The sequence below is a fragment of the Calonectris borealis genome, chromosome 6 (genome assembly GCF_964195595.1).
Source record: "Calonectris borealis chromosome 6, bCalBor7.hap1.2, whole genome shotgun sequence".
NCBI lineage: Eukaryota > Metazoa > Chordata > Aves > Procellariiformes > Procellariidae > Calonectris > Calonectris borealis.
This window is the reverse complement of record NC_134317.1, coordinates 4,611,637-4,629,678: the sequence shown is the minus strand read 5'-3', so window position 1 is coordinate 4,629,678 and position 18,042 is coordinate 4,611,637. Positions and strand designations below refer to the sequence as shown.

Below are 18,042 nucleotides of genomic sequence, written 5' to 3'. Positions count from 1 at the left end.
TAAACACATTTATACACACACACACACCACGCACAATCCTCAAATATAAGCAGAGAAAAAGAGAATAAATGTGGTTTTCTCTGTGTATGAATTCTTTATAAAGTACCGTGTATATACATAGATATGAATTCTCGTTTCATTCTTTCAGGCTGTGCTGTATCTGATTTTCTACACTTCACTGGGCAACCAGCAGTTCAGTTACACTACACTTGCACTGTACAATTTGTCTCTAAAAGGTTCCCAAAATTATGAAACATCTCGTCTGCTGCATGACCTGCTCACCGCAGTGCCTCAGCCCGAGGTGCATCCACACATATAGAGAGGATGGCACTGGAAAAAAAATATATATGTTTGATGCTTGGAGCCCATACAAGTGGCCCAATACACCCCTGCCATTGTGCAGGAGTGGGTTTTAAAGATAAATGGCTGCATGTTAACCAGATTTGACATGCTGCACAAAAGCAGCCACCTTTGGTCCCATGACACAGCCAAACAGAAAAAACAACAAGCAATCCTGGCAAAAGATGTCCGACGCGAATAAAAGCCCAACAATTTGTCACATAGTCGTTACAAAATGTTCCAGCCTGTGGGGCTTGCCATGGGACAGCAGCGATAAGAAGAACATAGAAAACCGAAGGCTGAGGGTGTCGGGGTGGCGGAAGAGTTAAAACTCGAGGAAAGCTCCGGGAGTTACAAGGGGGAAACAAAGAGGATATTTTCATTTGGCTCTTTCCGAAGACACACACACACACAAAAAGCCGTAATTAATTAAATCAAGAAGCTCAGTTGTTTTGAGAGGTGATTGAAATCTGACGTGCAAAGTAGAAATATTTATGTTTACTTTCTATTTTAGGAATCCCGAAGCTACTTTTCCTTCACCGCACTTCCCCACCACTACAATGGCCATGGCTCAGTTTATCAAGTAGTAAGCACTCCCTCTTCGGGGCCAAATCCTGCTCACGTTTCTCATGGCATTTGGTCTTTCCTCATGGGAACAGGCCCAGAAACCTCCAAGGATGTAACTGGGGGTGAGGACTAACGTGTGGCAGCAGAGCAGCACCCCGTCTCCTGCTTTCCTTTGAGTTCACATGAGACAGAAAAGAAAAAGCCCAAACTTAGGCTCGGTTTTGATGAGGCTGAATTTCCAAACGAGCTTGATCCTCCAGCCTTCCGCTAAAACCAGCCACAGGCGTCAAACCCGACTTTTCTGATCCGTGTCCCGCTGAAGTCACCCGTGCACCCCCACCCACTGCCGACGGGTTGGCATTTGCACCTATGCCAGTCGTTAATACTTTGACATATTTTTACAGCCCTTACATCGAAATAAGGGGTTCAAATGCATCAGTGCAGCTCCAAGTAACGGAGCTCACATTTTAAAATACCTTTCGGTCAATAATCATCATTGCTTCAGTGATTACCGTTAGCTTCTTCATATTCAGTGGCAGAAAACTGGGGGAGGGGAGGGGGGGGCAGTTAAAAGCAATATTGTCTTCTAAATTAGAATAATCAGTTGTATAATAAACTCCGAGAATCTGATTATTAGAAACATACATTCGTAATTTTCTCAGTCAAATTCCTGGGCTTGCCCTCTGACGAAACAACGAATGATGCTCGCTCTTCTGCAGTCCCAGGGAATGGCAGAGTGCTTTAGAGATATTAAGCTCCGTAAAAGCCCTGTGAATGAGTTCGACAGTATTTCCCCATCTCATAGAGAGGGAAAATGAGCACGGCGAGGTTAATTGACTTGCCGGAGAGCACACATGGCACTTGATGCTGCACTCACCTTCCCCAGCTCTGTACCAGCAGGGCGGGGGCCAGGGTAGCATCCCGGCACAGTACCAACCCGCATCCTCTGCCCGCAGCATCACAGCGGTCCAGCGCGGACCGGCACGGCGTGGCCTTACCCTTGTCCCTTCGTGGGCCTAATCCCTTTGCAGGGGTTTTTGTATGAGCAAATTAAATAGCATCGAAATCGCCTCTGAAGTGCACAGGGCTTAGCAAAAGGAAAAAAAAAAAAAAAAAAACCAACCAAGTGTCAGCCGGAAGAAAAGTTCATTATTATATGTCAAGGAAAAATTAATAGAAAGGGCTTCAATAGTTAAATTACATGGCTAAATCAGCCTTTCTGCAGGAAGACCAGCTTTCTTTAATTAAAGCACATTATGCTCAAAAGCCATCATGCGTGTGTTTTACAGGAACCTGATACCAACACCTGTACATCCCTGCTCAAAAATTCACGCTGCTTTCACATATTCCAGCCCAGCGACCGACATTATCGAAAGTCTGAGTTATTTTTAAATATAGACGGGGATAACTAAGCCAGGGCTCTCTGTGGAGTCGAACAAGGGGACGAGGACTGTTCAAATCATGGAAATGTCAGTTCCAGCAATGTGTGCCTTGGATTTTTTTTTTTTTTTTTGACTGTCAAGAAGATTTTAAATCTTTAATATCTGTTTGTTGTCAGGTTTGCCTCTAGCTTTTTGTATCTGCAGGTCATATTTTTGTGTTAGGAATTAGCATTTCTCATTTGCTAGCTGAAAGTTTAGGGAAAGCATCAAAATACCGATAAACAAAGTTCATCCAAGGGAAAATCTCTGTATGCATAACCTAGTTCACAATTCTTTTATGGTTGCGGGATGAAATTTGAAATGCATGTTTAAAAAGAGAGTTTTTCCAGAAAGCGTCGGTACTACCGAGGCTTTTCTAGTGCGCTGTACTAATTTTAAACAAGAAATCATTATGATTTCTATACCATATTAGCATCTCTTCTTTCGCAGTATCTGTGCTGCACTATTTTAACTCACTGCAGGTTGCTGTTACTCTTTTTTGAGACCGCATCGTCTAAACACATACCGTAGCTGAAGACATTCGGGATTACCGGGGACTTCAATCGACATTTTTGGCCTTTGTAAAGGATCTTAGCCAAACATTTTGTTTAGTTAAACTCTAGCTGGTGCCACGACAGGCGTAATACCGCTCCCCAAAAAGTGCAAAACTGATGCATTGTGCCATCTCTGGCAGCATTTGTTCAGCGTTTGCTGCGAATGGGGAGAAAAAAAGATACCGAATACACGGATTGATTTTCAAATTACCTCAATATTTTGAAAACATTTTCACCTGCATGCTGAGAATGCTAAGAATAGGCAGGAAGGCAATTGTGCATTTGCACAGCCTCCACTGCATTCATTTATAAATTACCTCATCACTGACTGAAATTAACACTGATTCTTACAGGCAATTTCTCAATTTCCAATGCTAATTACATTTTTTTTACTTTTAAATTCTGTACCACCTGTTTTGGGCAAGACATCTTAGGCAGCGCGACCGCATTTAATCACAATTTTAATTAACCGCCCTGTAGATGTGAAAAAGAAGCAATTATAATGTAGATGAATGATGATTTTTCTGCATTAAATTGTTTTGTTTCCCTGGTATGTTGATTGTAACACAGCACACAAATACAGTAACTGTACAATTTTTTTCTATTGTAATTTAGTAATTGTTTTTGGAAAACCAGTTTGGGAATGAGTGACTTCATCTGTTTACAAATTGATTGATACTGTTAACTCACTGATTGCTGCAGCATACATTTTGTATTGCACAGCCTAGCATAAAATATAATTAGGCATGCACAGACTTTGCAGCACCATTTTGGAATCTGAAAATCAACTGTAACCGAAGTGTGTTTTTCCTTGAGCATCCTAGTATCAGCCGGGGCTGATGATACGATCATCAACAAACAATGGGCTTTCCCCATCCCGCCGCTGGTAGAAACCCTTGGATTTAATCTGATAGTCTCACGGCGTAAGTTTTTTTTGTTGTTGTTTTTCGGATTGTCTTTTGCCAGGCCTGGGAGCTGAGGGCTGGCAAGTCTGCAGCTTGCCCAGCTCCCTCCGATCGCTATCGGGAAGGAGCAGGCGAGTGACGGAAAGAAACAATGATGGCAAAAAGAGCTGTGGTTCACAAAACCCAGGGATCGTTACTGACACGCGTGTGCCGTGGCACCGGCTATCTCCGGCTACACATTACGGGGGGATAAGATCTCGATCTGACTCATGGCTGGCAGATACAGATCGTCCAAGTTATATATATCCCCGCGGAGATGTGCGGAGACCGTACCCGTCGGGGGCAAAGCCTGCTTGCTTTCCCAGGGAGGGAGGTCGCGCCGGAGCGGGAAGGGAGCAGATGTGCGGCGCTGGCAGCACCTGGGCTTTGGGAGATGGTGCCACCACCACCGCGCTCTGCCGGCGGCCCGGGACGGTGCTGCTGGGGGTCTCCCACCTCGGGGCTATAAATCCCCCAGCGCAGGTGGGATGTGGCGCAGGGATACGGGGAGAAGTGCACCCCAGAGGTTACCTGTGCTGCCCGCCGCACCGGGGGAGACCCCCCAGAAGAGAGGTGGCAGCTCTCCCTCTCCCAATCTCCTGTGCAATCTGTGGAGCGCGAGAGGTCTCCATCGACTAGGACTTGCCAAGAGGTGAGAGGCCAGGTCAGCCCGTGTGCTACCCCATCGCCACCAGCCCTGCGATGTCACCCACAGAGGACCAAAACCGGGACACCGCACCAAAGGGACAAGGCGGTGCGGGGAACACGGGGGTCACTGCGGTTTGGAGGCATCTTGGGGGGTTCCTGGTCTCATCTGCTGGCCTGCTCGCTTTATAAATATTTGTTAAGAGGGAGGGACATAAAGTCTACTGTTCAGTAGGTGATTTTTGTAAGAATCCAGCTATCCATACATAAAAGGGTCTATTATCTCACTGTGGAAGAGATTTACATGCGTAACTCCCATTAACTCTTATGGGACTTAGGCACGTAAATCTCTTGTGCATCTAGAGAAGAATAGACCACATAAGGTCTTGTGATCTATACTGCTAGTAGGTTTAAGTCCCTTTCATTTATAAAGCTATACAAAAATTAACCATTAAAGCTTATTCTGTGCAAGCTGTCCCCCTACATATATCATCCGGCTCTCTGTTTGAAGTACTTGATGTAAATGCATACTGAGAAAAGGTACCGGAGAAAGCAAGCCCATTCATTTCAGTTAGTAAAACTGTCATAGTTGAAAGGAAGCAGACTAAGGGCAGGTAGAAAAATTGTACAGGTTTTGCCCAGCAGATTCAATTTCAGATTTAGGCTCTAGACTGCACTGTTTGGAGAAGGAATACTTTCATTTTGCTGAATGCTCCCTCCTCCCCCTCCTTCCCTCTCTCCCATCCCTACTTACAGCCCTCAAGTAAAGCACCATGCCTTGGACCAAATAACCCTGAGTGGCTGGAGCGATACGATCTTTACACAATCAAACTAAGATGCTACATCTACTAAGGAAAAATAAATAAATCTTTTATTTCATAAACTCGTTTAAGCTGAAATGTTCATTGGTAAGCCTGTAAAAGTGAGAACATCCGTGCTCCTGCTGGGATTTGATGTCTCCCCACAAACCTTTCCATAAGCACTTTGTCTCTGATAGGAAACAAAGAGGAAAATACCTGATCCCCAGCCTCAGCTGGGCAGCTCCTCATATCTTCACGCCCTGACCTACTGAGCATTCCTCCCAGCAACGAGCTGCTTCCCAGGGCTACCTCCGCCATGGAAGCTGGCTAACTAATCTCTTAGCAAACACTTGCAGCAAACCTGAAGAGAGTTTAAAAAGGCGACGAAGAAGGGGAGAAAAAAACAAAACAAAACAAACCCAACCAAACTTTCTACAGATAAAGCCTATGGCATCTCTAAAAGAAGAGAATCAGAACCTAAATATAGCTCCATATGTTCACGTTTTCTCTTGATGAACTGCTGAGATAGGAAGTTAGGTGGCCACCTAATGAACGCATATATATATATATATAATAGATATACTTTAATCTTAATCCGGTTTCCTGCCCCCTTCCACTAACCTGCCGTAACCCATCTTGCTTTATTTCTGCCTGCCAATAGTCCTCCGACTACGCTTACAGGTATTTGCAAAGCGCCGCTTTTATCACAGCAACACCGCTGGGATGATATGGCACTTGAAAAGTCCGTCCTGCATGCCCTGCCTGCACACTGGGTAACCTCTCCTTAGGAGCTTATAAGAAAATCCACTGTTGAAATAAATAACAACTCTCAACAAATGATCAAAGAAGAAATAAATCTTTTACCCTTATAAGACTTTTAAAAACTGAAATCCCATTTTTTAACTGGATAACAGTTAAGAGGCTACCGGCCACCTATTTTTCTGGGAGCTACGTTTTAAATGCTTGCTGCATGGATATTGGACAGACAAATGGATCTGTAGTTCTTGGGAGCAAAAGCTTTTAAAATAAAGTTTGTGTGTAGTATACGAAAACATATTGTTTGGAATTTAAGTTCTAATATCTAGGAATAAACAGAGCATTAAATCAAGCAAAACTGTGACAAGGCCAATATGCACATGGATGATGCCAGCGAGGCATCTCCAGCCCTTTGTTCACAGCTTAACAAAACTGTGCCGTCACACCACTTTAGCTCAACAGTGCCTGTCGAATGGGCATCAGCAGATCAGCCAATGCCTGTCACACACACAGCTGAAAAACTGTTTGAAAGCACGGCTTACTTTAGCAGAAGTCTGGTAGGAAAAGTGAGAGGGATTTTTAATCGTCTGGTAAAGACTACATATATGTATTTGGGGGGGGGGGGGGGGATATATTGTCGGCTCTCTTCCCCAGGAAAGTAAGACAGGCTTGCTCTTTTTCACCTTTAAGGAAGGGATGGCTCTGACGGTGTTGCCTGTTCCTTGCTGTGCTGCTCCCTTCCACGCTGCATAAGATTTGGAATTATTTTCAAAGAAGTAAAATTGTGTCGGGGGGGGGGAGTGTCACAGGGAACGATCCCGATTTGGCCAATAATCTATTAAAAATTAATTTTCACATCATTCTACTTGAAGCCCCCCTCCCCGTGACAGAGGATAAATGAAATAACATATTCAAGGAAATGTTTGTTTTGATTCTAATGTAATTATCTTTCCAGATGAACGTCTCTCTGGGTTGGGTGGGTTTTTTTTTTTTTTTGAGCTGATCAAAATATGTTTTCATTGGTATTAACAACCTTCTCCGTCACTTCTCTTAACAGTCGTAGTGCATAAACACGACACTGCTCCGCAAAGAACCGCAGCAAAATAAGCTTGTTAGCGACAGCAACTTCAGCTCAGCACTTCTCTCTTTGTTTTACAACACCTTTTTCCCCCTTTATGGTATTTTTTTTTTTTATCCCCTTCCTCCCTTCCCCAGCCGGCCTCCTCCGGGTACCGGGGCGGGCTCCCAGCGCTCGGCCCCTCCGCGACGGCTCGCAGGGGGGGAGGCCCGGGGGGGGGACCAAGGGGGACCAGGGGGGACCGAAGGGGACCGAGAAAGGAACGGAGGGAGGACCGAGGGGGGACCGAGAGGGGAGCGGGGGGGGAGCGGAGGGGAGCGGGGGGGAGCGGGGCGCGGCAGCCCCGGGTGCTGAGCCCTCTCCCCCTGCCTGCCCGCCGCTGCTGTCAGCTCGCTGCCTGCACTTTAGCTGTCTCTTTCCCAGTCCCTACCCTGTCAGTTTCTGGCCTGCCAATTTCAACTTGAAGCTTGACTGGGCTGATTTGATGCAAATACCTCCAGGGAAAACCCTGAAACTGATGAACAGTTATGTCAAGTCGATTTTGCACCATCGGGAAAAGGTAACCTCTGCGAGAAAAAAAAACAACAAGGTTAAAGAGACAAGGGCTTTTCACGTGTAATACCACTGCTGCACATCTCGTTCACTGTTTACCATCCCTCAGAAATTGTAACTGTCAGAATTAGTCCTAATTGCAGATGCGAAAGCTGCCATTATAATAAAAACAGAGGCAGTGCAGGCATTAAATGTAGCAGCCTAATTTGTGAGACTACTGAAAAGGTAGAGTAAATGAATATTTCATTACTTTAATTACCAGGGACTACTCTTTTCTTGCTGTCTTATGATAAGTGTTGCTGTAACTAGCAACAGCAAACATCCACTAAAACATAAAGTGCAATAATAGTACCGCTGTCAGGATCGCTGCTTTAAAATACGAGCGGGGGGGGGGAAGGGGGAAAGAGAATGGTTTATCTATTTCTTAGAGATCCGCAGGAGTAGGAGATGGAAACTCGTTTAACGTCAAAAAACAAAGAGGCGAGTAAACAGGTTTTAGTCAAAGAAAATAATGGCCCGGAGGAGGTGGGGGGGTGGGGGGGAAGTTGAGGACACACTTGAAATCCCAGAGCCAGGAGGAGCGGCAGGCAGCGCGGAGCCGCTTCTCCTCCTCTCCCTCCCTCCCGGGAGCAAAGTTTGGGGCTGCGGGAGCCCGGCTGGGGGCCGAGAGAGGCGGGGGGGGGGACACACCAACCTCCCGGGAGCAGCCGGGCCGAGCCGAGCGCGGCCGAACCGCGTTTCTCACCTCGCCCCGAGGAGGGCTTTGCTCGGCAGCGCCGGTGACAGCGCCGAGACCCCGTCCCCGTCCCCCCGCCCCCCCGCCCCACAGAGGCGGTTGACACCTCTGCCCCGGGGCCGGGCAGGGCGAGGTGGCTCCGCACTCCCCCGCCCAAGCGCACCGCGGCTGCGTCTCCAGCCCCGCTCCGCACCGCGCTGTGGAGTGTCGGCGGGGTGAGGGGGGGGGGTGCTCTCCCGGTGGGGGGGCGGCTCTCGGCCGGCCCCGACGCCGGGGTTGCGCCCTACGGGGCGGGAGCGGGCGCGGAGCCCCCCCCCCCCGGGCGCGGGGGTCCCTGCCCCGCTCCGCCGCCTCGGCTGCCCGGCCCGGATGGCGGGGGGTTCCGGGAGCATCCCCCGTCGGTCCCCCCGACGGTCCCCCGGCCGTCGCCCGCCTGCCCCGACGGGGATGCCCTGACCGGGGCGAGCCGCTCCGCCCGCCCCGGGGCCGCCCCGGCCCCCGCCACCCCGCACAGAGCCCTCACGTCGGGGCTGCTGCCGGCCCGGCCGCGGCTCCCAGCCCCGCCGCTCGCAACACCAGCTCCCGACAGACCCAGGAAAATTTGTCAACAATTCGCAACCACTCTGGTAATTACATTCCTGGAATCCGCAGCGATAGATATAAAGATAGGAAGCTGCCTTGACTTTCCGCTTGGAATAACCCATCCTGTTTGCAGCGACCTATTCCTCTTCCCAGCCCTTCCTAACCATGTTCTCCTGCTACGCCTGCTGTGCTTTATACCACGGGGCTCTCCAGAAACATACGTGACGAGTCGCTGTGCCTTGCTCCTGTCCTCACTCCCTGTCCGAGGAGGCACAGCTCCCTTCTCGTCTTTGTGTGACCATCTATCCAACCCAACTTTCCTGTCAAAGACCCGAAAAATATGCAAGGCTTGCACCGCCGCTGAGAAGCAGGACAAAGTTTAACTTCTCTGTTGGCAGTCGGAGAATAACTCCCAGGCAGAATTCGAGCAAAAGATCTGATTTGCTGAATTCTGCTCTTTGATTTGTATTTGTATGTTATTGCTACTGCTAAGGTTGTTGCCAACCTCAATTAGATCACAAATGAGATCAGTTTAATTCAACTCCCAAACTGTGACCTGACCATGGTCTGAAAGTATTCAAAAACGCATTTTAAGCCTTCCTTTGATTTCAAAAGGAATACTGCATGCTTGGTCATTCATACAAATAACATAAAGCGTAATTATGGGATGATTTGGCAGATGACATTCCTGCCAAACGACGTTCCATGCCAGATACTGTAATGCTATGGCTGCTGTCCTGGTGCTTGAGCGCACAGCACCCTTGTGTAAGGTGGGAGTAATGGGGTGTGCGCAATGTTGAGGTGTTTAAATGTATTTGGGGAGGCGAATGCAATAGCAACGACCGCAGCGCATTAAACCCCCCAGTTAGAAACTGCTGTATCACTTGGAAGGGAAGTGGATCCGCACTATCAAATCACCAGGAGGCTGTGACAAAGGGAGCTTGCAGCTTGACACACGGGTAACAACATAGCAAACACCTTTAATTCTGTCATGTCTCATACCCTTTGCTTTCTCACACGTTTGTGGCTGCTCTAACATTGACACCTACACTTTAAAAAGAAAAAAAAAAAAAAGAGAACCCTCGACAACAAAAATCCCCAAATGAAGCAATTTTACTGAAGCTAAAGAAAGAAACACCTGTAAAGTTATTCTTATGCCCAGCAAAAATAACTAACTTATTAACTCCTTCTTCTAATGGCTCAGAAAAGAGCAGTAAGCAGCTTTCTTGCCAAAAAAAGTTCACTTTTGGGAATGTGAAGCCCCCAGAAAGCTGCCGGCTTTCCTTCGAACCCTGGGAGCCCAGAGTTAACGGGAAGCCACTCACACAGGTTTGCCAGAGAAACTTCTCAGCTGTTTTGCTGCTTGAGTGCGAATCCTAAATTGACCTTCCTCTCTTAGCAATGCTTGCGAGCTTTCCTAGAGAGGTTTTGGGATATGTTAGATATGTGGGGGTAGATATAGAGTGTGTATATGCGTGTGTGTCTACACACACATACAGATAACCCCTTACTGATGGAGGAGGCTTTCCTAGCCATGCCTCATAGCTCTTCCCAGCCCTGTATCTGATGGATTGACCCCGAAAGATTCAACTGCCACCAAGTAAAAGATGTGTCAGGTTGAGCTGCTGCTGTGGCTTCAGCAGTGCCACCTCCTCGCCTTCTCCCCCCCTCCCAGGCCTGGTACCTGCAGGGCCAGCGTGGCCTCCACCGGGCAGGGCCCCGGAGCGCAGAAGGAGTTAATGCTTTCCAGCATTACTTGGGTGGGTTAATATCACAGCTGCTTGGTAAAGAATTATCCAGCACCTCACTTTAACAAAAGCCTGCTTTTGCAAACAGACTCCTACTTTTTCCCCAAGTGTCCAAAGGTGTTTACTGAAGTAAATCTGCCTAAATCCTCCATTGCTTGGGTCATGGGGGTGGTTAGGAGGGTGGAAGGTGTAGAGATAATCTCTTTTTGTAAATTCTGTAAATCTTCTGGGAAAAAATCAGGAATCTGTGTCACATGCTTCTGTTCAACTGGTAACATCTCGGTTAGTGTGCTCCTTATGAGTGAAATCTGCCATAGCAGCTACAGGGAAATAAGACATCCCTCCCGCTCCTCATTGTTCAAACTGTTCTTCCCTCTCGAAGTTGTTTTAGCATGTTTAATCTATTTGCTGATGGGGGGAAAAAACCCTGTTAGGATCTTAAAAGTGGTTTCTGGGAAAAAAAAAAAAATGACAGTTTGGTCGGCAGGAGAGAGTGTAGTTGAAAACTTGTCACTTGAGATTTCTGCACTACCCCGGTTATTCCAACACCAGCAACTGCATATTACTTTTTACATGTTGCAAATAGAGGCAAACAACACAGGAAATTTTGACAGCTCTGCCTGAAAGGGCTTAAATACTTCTCGGTAAGCAAGATCCAGTTATAAATAAACCTTCTCTTGGTGAGAAAAAAGTGGCTATGACCGAAGACCTCACCATTTTTTAAAAACTGATTAAAAGCACAGAAGAGCTTCTGAAGAACAAAAAACCCAGGCAAATCTGGGGTTGGGGGGGACGGAACAGAAACCGGGGGGACAGCCGGAAAATGTACATGAACGTGACTACGAAACCCCACGAGGGAGCCCAGCTACAGAAACTTCCACAAATGTCGCCTTCCTCCACCTCCTCCTCCTCCTCCTCCTCCTCCTCCTCCTCCTCCGTGCGCATTTTCTGGTGCCGCTGAGGATTTGCTGAGTTGCTGCTTTTCCCCGTCGGGCCGGGGCAGCCCGGGCCGGCCGCCAGCCCGGGGACACCCCCCGCCACCGCCACCGCCGCGGCCGAGCGGCCCCCAGCCCCCAGCATCGCCACCACTCCCAGCCCCGCCAGGCGCAAAACCACCCGGCCCGATCCTTAAAAAAAAAAAAAAAAAAAAATTAAAAAAATAAATTTAAATAGGGGAAAGGGCGATTTTTCACCGTTAATCTGCTCGCCGGTGGTGGCCAAGCCTGTCTCACCCCCCAGCCACCCCCGCTCCCCAAGGTCATGGTGAGTAAACAATAATAGTAATTAAAACAAAATAATAGGCAGCAGTCAAGAGCTGAGAGTACACACACCTGACCCGAACTATAACAGACTTCTCAGAGTAGAATTTGATCCCTCCCTGACACTTTCTACCTCAAGTGTTAGAGCGAGTGGCCATGAATAGTACAGGCATGCCATCTTGTAACACTATCTGCCTGTCAGAAGAGCCAAGGCTGGGTAGAGCAGGATCTATATAAGGCTTGTAACTAGGGGAAGCCCAACAAACAGCTACAAACACCTAAGTTATTTTACTCAGCCTCCACCCTTCTGCTTTTTCCCCCCTTCTTCTCACTCTCTTTTTTTTTTTTTTTTTTTTTTTTTCTTTTCATCTTGGCTTTCTGTTGCAGAATGCAAATGTAGCCTGCCGGCGGTGAATGGGCTGAATTGTGATTAAGAAGAAGAAGAGCTCCTTTCTTTGTTCTCCCCTCAGGGGATGTTTACTGGGAGAGACACAGCGGATCAGATATGAAAGGCATTCAGGTCAGCATTGATGTGAGCGAAAGTGAAATCATACCTAAGGCATTCAAAAGACCGCCGTGTCAGGGGTTCAGCTAACGGTGCATCTACTGTGTGTGTCTTCCCTGTTAGGCACAAAAAAAAAAAAAAAAGAAAAAAAAAAAAGGAAAAAAAAATCTCTCCACAAACAGGCATTTTTTAAAATTACAACAAAAATTAGAGAGAGAGAGGAACAACCAAAAAAAAAAGTTTTCCCTCGCTTTACCTCCCGAGCAGAAGCTACAGGACTTAGTGCTTTTTTCCCTTATGGATCACGGACGGAACAGGTCAACTTGTATTAACTGTAGCTGTTGGGATAAGCATCATTTTTAAGGGGAAAAGATCTCGTCTGAAATGTCAACCGTTATTTTTAGGCGTACCTATATGTACCATATCTATGTCTATACGATATACGCACGCATAGGTGTATACACATGTGCACATGTATCTCCATATATGAGTTTCAGTAAGCTGCGTGGCTTATTTATTTGGATACGAAACACGAGCAATCGTTTCTTGCCTCCCTCAGAAGCGACTTCAATGATAAAGGACAGTGTGGCATATCAAAACACCACAGCACACCTTAAAAAGTAATCTTTTATTGACTTGGAAACTCCTAGAAACACTTTGCTGAAAGCTCACAGCGCAAGAGGACGGTAACCGCAGGCGTAAGAAGTTGGTACACAGCTATTTAAGTTAAACTGCTTCAAGAAAAAGTCTAGGCATTGTCGGTTTTTTTCATTAAAAGTGCTTGATGAAGAAATATTTTGATCTTACTTTTTTTTTTTTTTAAAGTTTCTACTTCCCACAGCCCAAATATTCTCTCAACAGACTTTTCAAGTGGTTAGCTGACGCTGTTGGTGTAAACAGAGATATGTAAATATATAGGAAAAAATCGCAAATTACAGTTAAGCATACAAAGAGTTAGGAGGTGGCTGCATTTACAGGGGCTGAAATGAAAATGAAAACAACAAATCGTTAAAAAAAAAAGCCTAAAAAAATTAAGGGACAGGACTGGATGTCGTGTGCAGTAACCATCCCCACTATTCTGAATTTGTTTCCACCTTCAGAACCTTAGTTAAAATATATTGTTTGTCTAATGCCCACATCTGCTTTAATGGTGACGTTTAATTCTGAAATATTTTCAACTAGTGTTTCTGCATCACAGATTTCTCTCCTTTTTCTCTATACTCTAAAAAGACAACTAAAGAGCAATCAAAAAGGTGTCTGACTTGGCCATTCAGACAATTGCACCCTTGTGGGAATGCTGGAATGAATGGTACAGTGGACACCCCAGCACTATTGACGTTATAAACATGTAAATGAAACACATTAGGGCAGACAATCAATTGTCTGTGAGCACTGCAAACCTGCACTCCCTTTCTATGTGACAGGCACAAAATAGTGTCTACCTTGGGAAGCCATGGTCTTGGAGAAAAAAAGGACAAAGAGTTCTCTTTCACAGAGGAGAAAATGCACCTTAAAAGCACTGGGATAATGCAGATGCCAAAAACTGTTGTGAGGCGAAGAATTTCCTATTTCTTGGAATGAATGTGGGGCTGCTGTAAAAGACTCAACACCCTTCTTTCCACTCTAAAGGGAGACACACATTTTTCTTGGGGAATATTACCAGTCTGTCCTGAGAGCTTGCACCTCGGTCTTCCATATATTTTCCCTACCTTGGGCAGTTGGCTATGTATAATTATCGATAATTAACTTGTAATGGTTTCCTTATTTTTTTTTTCCTTTTCAAATATGGCTTTTTCCAGGCATCAAATGTATTTTCTTACAGCAATTAGAAATTCCCCCAAAAGTTTCCTTACGAAGCATGTGCAATAAGCAAAAGCCAGTAAGTACCGAATGGTCACAAATGGCAAACAGTAAATCAGGCACTAATCTCCAAATTCGCTGGGTTTCTCGAAACTCAGAATAAAATAAATAGATCAGCCTTGACACAGAAAACAACCTCCTCTGCTCCATGTCACAGCTCAGTCTGGACGTGAATCCGCACTAAGAAAATGTAGCTAGATAATCATTACGCCCTGGTCACTCGCATTTATTGCATTAATTTTTAATACCTATCTCCAGGTGCTTTTCTGGAGGTAGTACATTTGTCTCCCTACCCAGTAGCCAACTCTCGAAGTAATCTCCTCGCAACGGATTCCCAGCCCTGCAGAGGTCCCCGGGAAAAGCAGCGCTCCCAGATGCCCGCTCTGCCTTCTGCCACCTGAATTTCACAAAAAGCAGCTTTCCTCCTCACACCCGAGCCTCAGTCTAGCTACCTCCAAACTTCTCCAGGCAGGGAAGACAAGCCTCACTTCCCACTCACTAAAGGCAGCAGGCAGGCTTTTTTGGTGGGTTTTTTTTTTTTCCCCCTCTTTTTCAAGTGGGAAGTGAAGGAGGATTTTTCCCCCTTCCCCAGCATCTCCGAAAGGAGGGTGGGTGGGTATCTTTTTGGGAAAGGCTCTGAGCAAGTATAATCGTGTCTGCTTGTTTGGTCTGTGTTCTCCCTCGGATCAGACGCCCTGAAAGCATTGAACTTTCTCCCTTTTCTTTACAACTGGAAGCGAGATGGCAAAAGAATCAAAGAGAGCTGTTTACTGAAACTTTGGGGTAAATTAGATCCAACTTTCCCCCCCCCCCCCCCCTTCCCCTCCTTCCTGGGGATTTTAATTTTATTTTTTATTTTTGAGGAGGGAGAGGAAAGGAAGGGGGAAAAAAAAAAAACACACAACAAACGCCAAACCACCACGACAAGGAGGGAGGCAGCTCATCTGCTGAGGCAGGGCAGGGCAGGGCACTCGGCCGGCCGGACAGCGGTGCGTGCCCGGGTCCCGCTCCGCACCGCAACGCTCCGCACCGCACCGCACCGGCCGCCAGCGCAGCCCCCGCCTCCGCGGGGCGCCCGTGCGGAGCGGGGCGGAAAGGGGGCTCGCTGCCCTCTCCTCCTTCTCCTCCTCCTCTTCCTCCTCCTCCTCCTCCTCCTCCTCCTCTGCCGCGACTTCTCTCCCGAGTGAAAGTGCCGCGAAGTGAGTCAGGCGCTGGGAATCATCTGACTGAACTTCCCGGAGCGCCGCCGCATTCCTGGGCTGCCGCTCCGCGCACCTCCCGCCCCCCCGCCCTGCTTTCGGGGTCCTCTCCTTCCCATCCTCCGTCCTGCCCCCCCCCCCTCCCTGCCCCGGGGGGCTCACCCCTCATTGATTTCCATATCTCCTCTCTCAGCTCCCCCCCCGCCCCGCACACCTCTCCTTCACTCCAGCAGCTCTCATCAACCCCGTTATCTTGGAAAATCCCGACCTTTCTTCCTTTCTACCCTATTTAGCTCCGCCGTAATTTTATCCGGCCCCGGTATCTAATCCCGAGCCTTGCCCATCCTCGCACACACGCAGAGACACGCACACAGGCGTGGAGCCCACTGAGGCATTAGTTGGATTCTTCTATTTTCTCCCCGTCTGTAATTTGTGTGTGATTGCACACGCTCCCCTCGCTTCCTTGATGATCATCTATTTTTCCTTTTTTTTTCCCTTCCTTTTTTTTGGTGGCTTTTTAATTTTATTTTGGTTCTGCTGCGTTTCTAAGGAATTTCTGTCTGATTTCGATAAGCATCACCGTTTCTGGTGTTATCAGCAAAGACACAAGCTCAGAAGTGACATCTTTTCCACGAATCCAAGAAAGAAGAAAAATCCACTCAGTCCAGATAAATCCTGGGCAATTCCCAACGGGAAAGGCATTGGATACGTGCTTGTCGAGAAAGAGAAAATGAAAAAAAAAAAAAACCCAAACCCTAACCAAACCCACCCTCGCTCCTCTACCTGCTTCGCAGAACCAGGACATTTCTCACTCAGAAATGAATGAAAGAAACAAATTACGGAGCACAAAGAGAAAAGAGTGGACAGACAGAAAGTCGAGAATTATTTCCCCCCCCGCGTCTTGGCCAGAGCAAGACACTGAAGGAAGAAGTTAGACCTTTATGTAGCCAGCGCACACACTTGAAATGAAGTTTGCAGGATCTTTAAGTGGTTACCTTAAAAATCGCAATTAAACTTTCGACTCCCAAGTGTGGTGGCTTCCCAAGTTAGTGCAGTTCCGTGAAAACACACTTTTGCATGGGAGCAACAAGAATCTGTGCCACCCCGGTCCATAAGTGTTCCCAAAGACTTGGCTGCAGTAACAGGGCGTACAGGCTGCAGTCCTGGTGTCCTGGGCAAACAGAGGCATCCAGCTTTTTTTTTTTTTTTTTTTTTTGGGGGGGGGGGGTTGCGACTCAAATCGTGTTGAGAAAATATTAAACACGTAGACGCATCCCTCATCACAGAGCATGTGATGGGTTTAACAGGCTAAACTAATAATCTTGTATGAAAAAGCAAGGAGGCTGAAGAAGAAGAATAAAACCCCCTCAAACACTCAGAATATTCTTTACTGCAAAAGAGCACTTCTGGATGCGTTGCTTTAAATCTCATTCTCTTTTTCTCTCAAAAATGACTGTTTAACATAAGAAAAAAGGCTACTTGACACAAAGCTTTTGTTATCCAGTTGATCAGCAACGTGCTTTAGATACTTGTAAGGGGAAAAAAGCCCCACAACAGACATTGATTTTAGAAAATCAATAACCAACATTTAATAAAAAGAACAGAGGAAACACAAGAGAGGAGAGGGAAACATTACGTGTAATTTTAATGTCTACTAAATTACCCAGAGATGAGGGGAAGGGGAGGTCTCCTCTGTGAGGACCACCTTAAATAATGACAGACACAAGAGTAAAGGGTGGTGGTGGAGGGGGAGAGACTTTAAAAAAAGATAACAAGGAACGGATCCTTGGGAAGCTGCTCGGAATATATTATTTTAGTTGGGGTTTTTTTGTAATACTAAGCCAAGCAAATAGATCAAAGACAACACAAAGGGAAAAGCCAGTGTAACATAACGAACAGTTTCTGACTAAAATTCCTCTATCACTCCCCCATATGGCTCGACGCCTCCACCACAACAAGAAAAAGACACACACACACACACACGCACACACACACTCACACTCACAACCTAGAGAGAGGGAAGGGGAGGGGGGGCAGGATCATTTGTTTCTAATCAACATTCTCTTGTCTTTGTGTTTTTTTTGTTGTTGTTGTTGTCCTCCCCCCCACCCCTTCACTCCCCCCCCTCCACCTCTCCACTTAAATGAAGTAGCTGAGCTATAAGCGCACGGGTTCAGGTTCACACAAATATCTTCCTTCCTCCGGCTCCTCGAGAGGAAAGTTGTTGGAAGTGGGGCCGGGATGGCCATGCGAGGGGCTGCGGGTGGGGAGGGGGAGGCTGGCGGTGGGGGAGAGACTATCAGCCGGAGGAGAAAGGAAGAAACTAAGGGAGGGACGGGGAGAGACGGAGAAAGAGAGACCCACACCAGCGAGAGCTGCCAAATGTGAAATCAGCCCAGAACACCGCGTCCCACCGAGCCGCGGCCCTCCGCGGCCGGCGGAGACGGGGGGAGAGGGCGACTATGGACAATTGGGCACCAAACTCATTAGTATTATT

At 47.1% G+C, this 18,042-nt stretch overlaps 1 protein-coding gene and 1 long non-coding RNA gene across 8 annotated transcripts in view; one reads left to right on the top strand and one right to left on the bottom strand.

Annotated features, from left to right (window-relative positions):
• Positions 1-18,042, bottom strand: part of ZEB2 (zinc finger E-box binding homeobox 2) — a 114,784-nt gene that overhangs the window by 93,267 nt on the left and 3,475 nt on the right. The window lies entirely within an intron of this gene.
• On the top strand, positions 8,896-13,320 carry LOC142083376 (uncharacterized). Of its 2 annotated transcripts, none has more exons than XR_012674044.1 (2): positions 8,896-9,018; positions 12,369-13,320. It is a non-coding gene; the product is annotated as an uncharacterized LOC142083376 (long non-coding RNA). The 2 variants fall into 2 exon arrangements; XR_012674043.1 differs by lacking the exon at positions 8,896-9,018 and adding an exon at positions 11,908-11,985.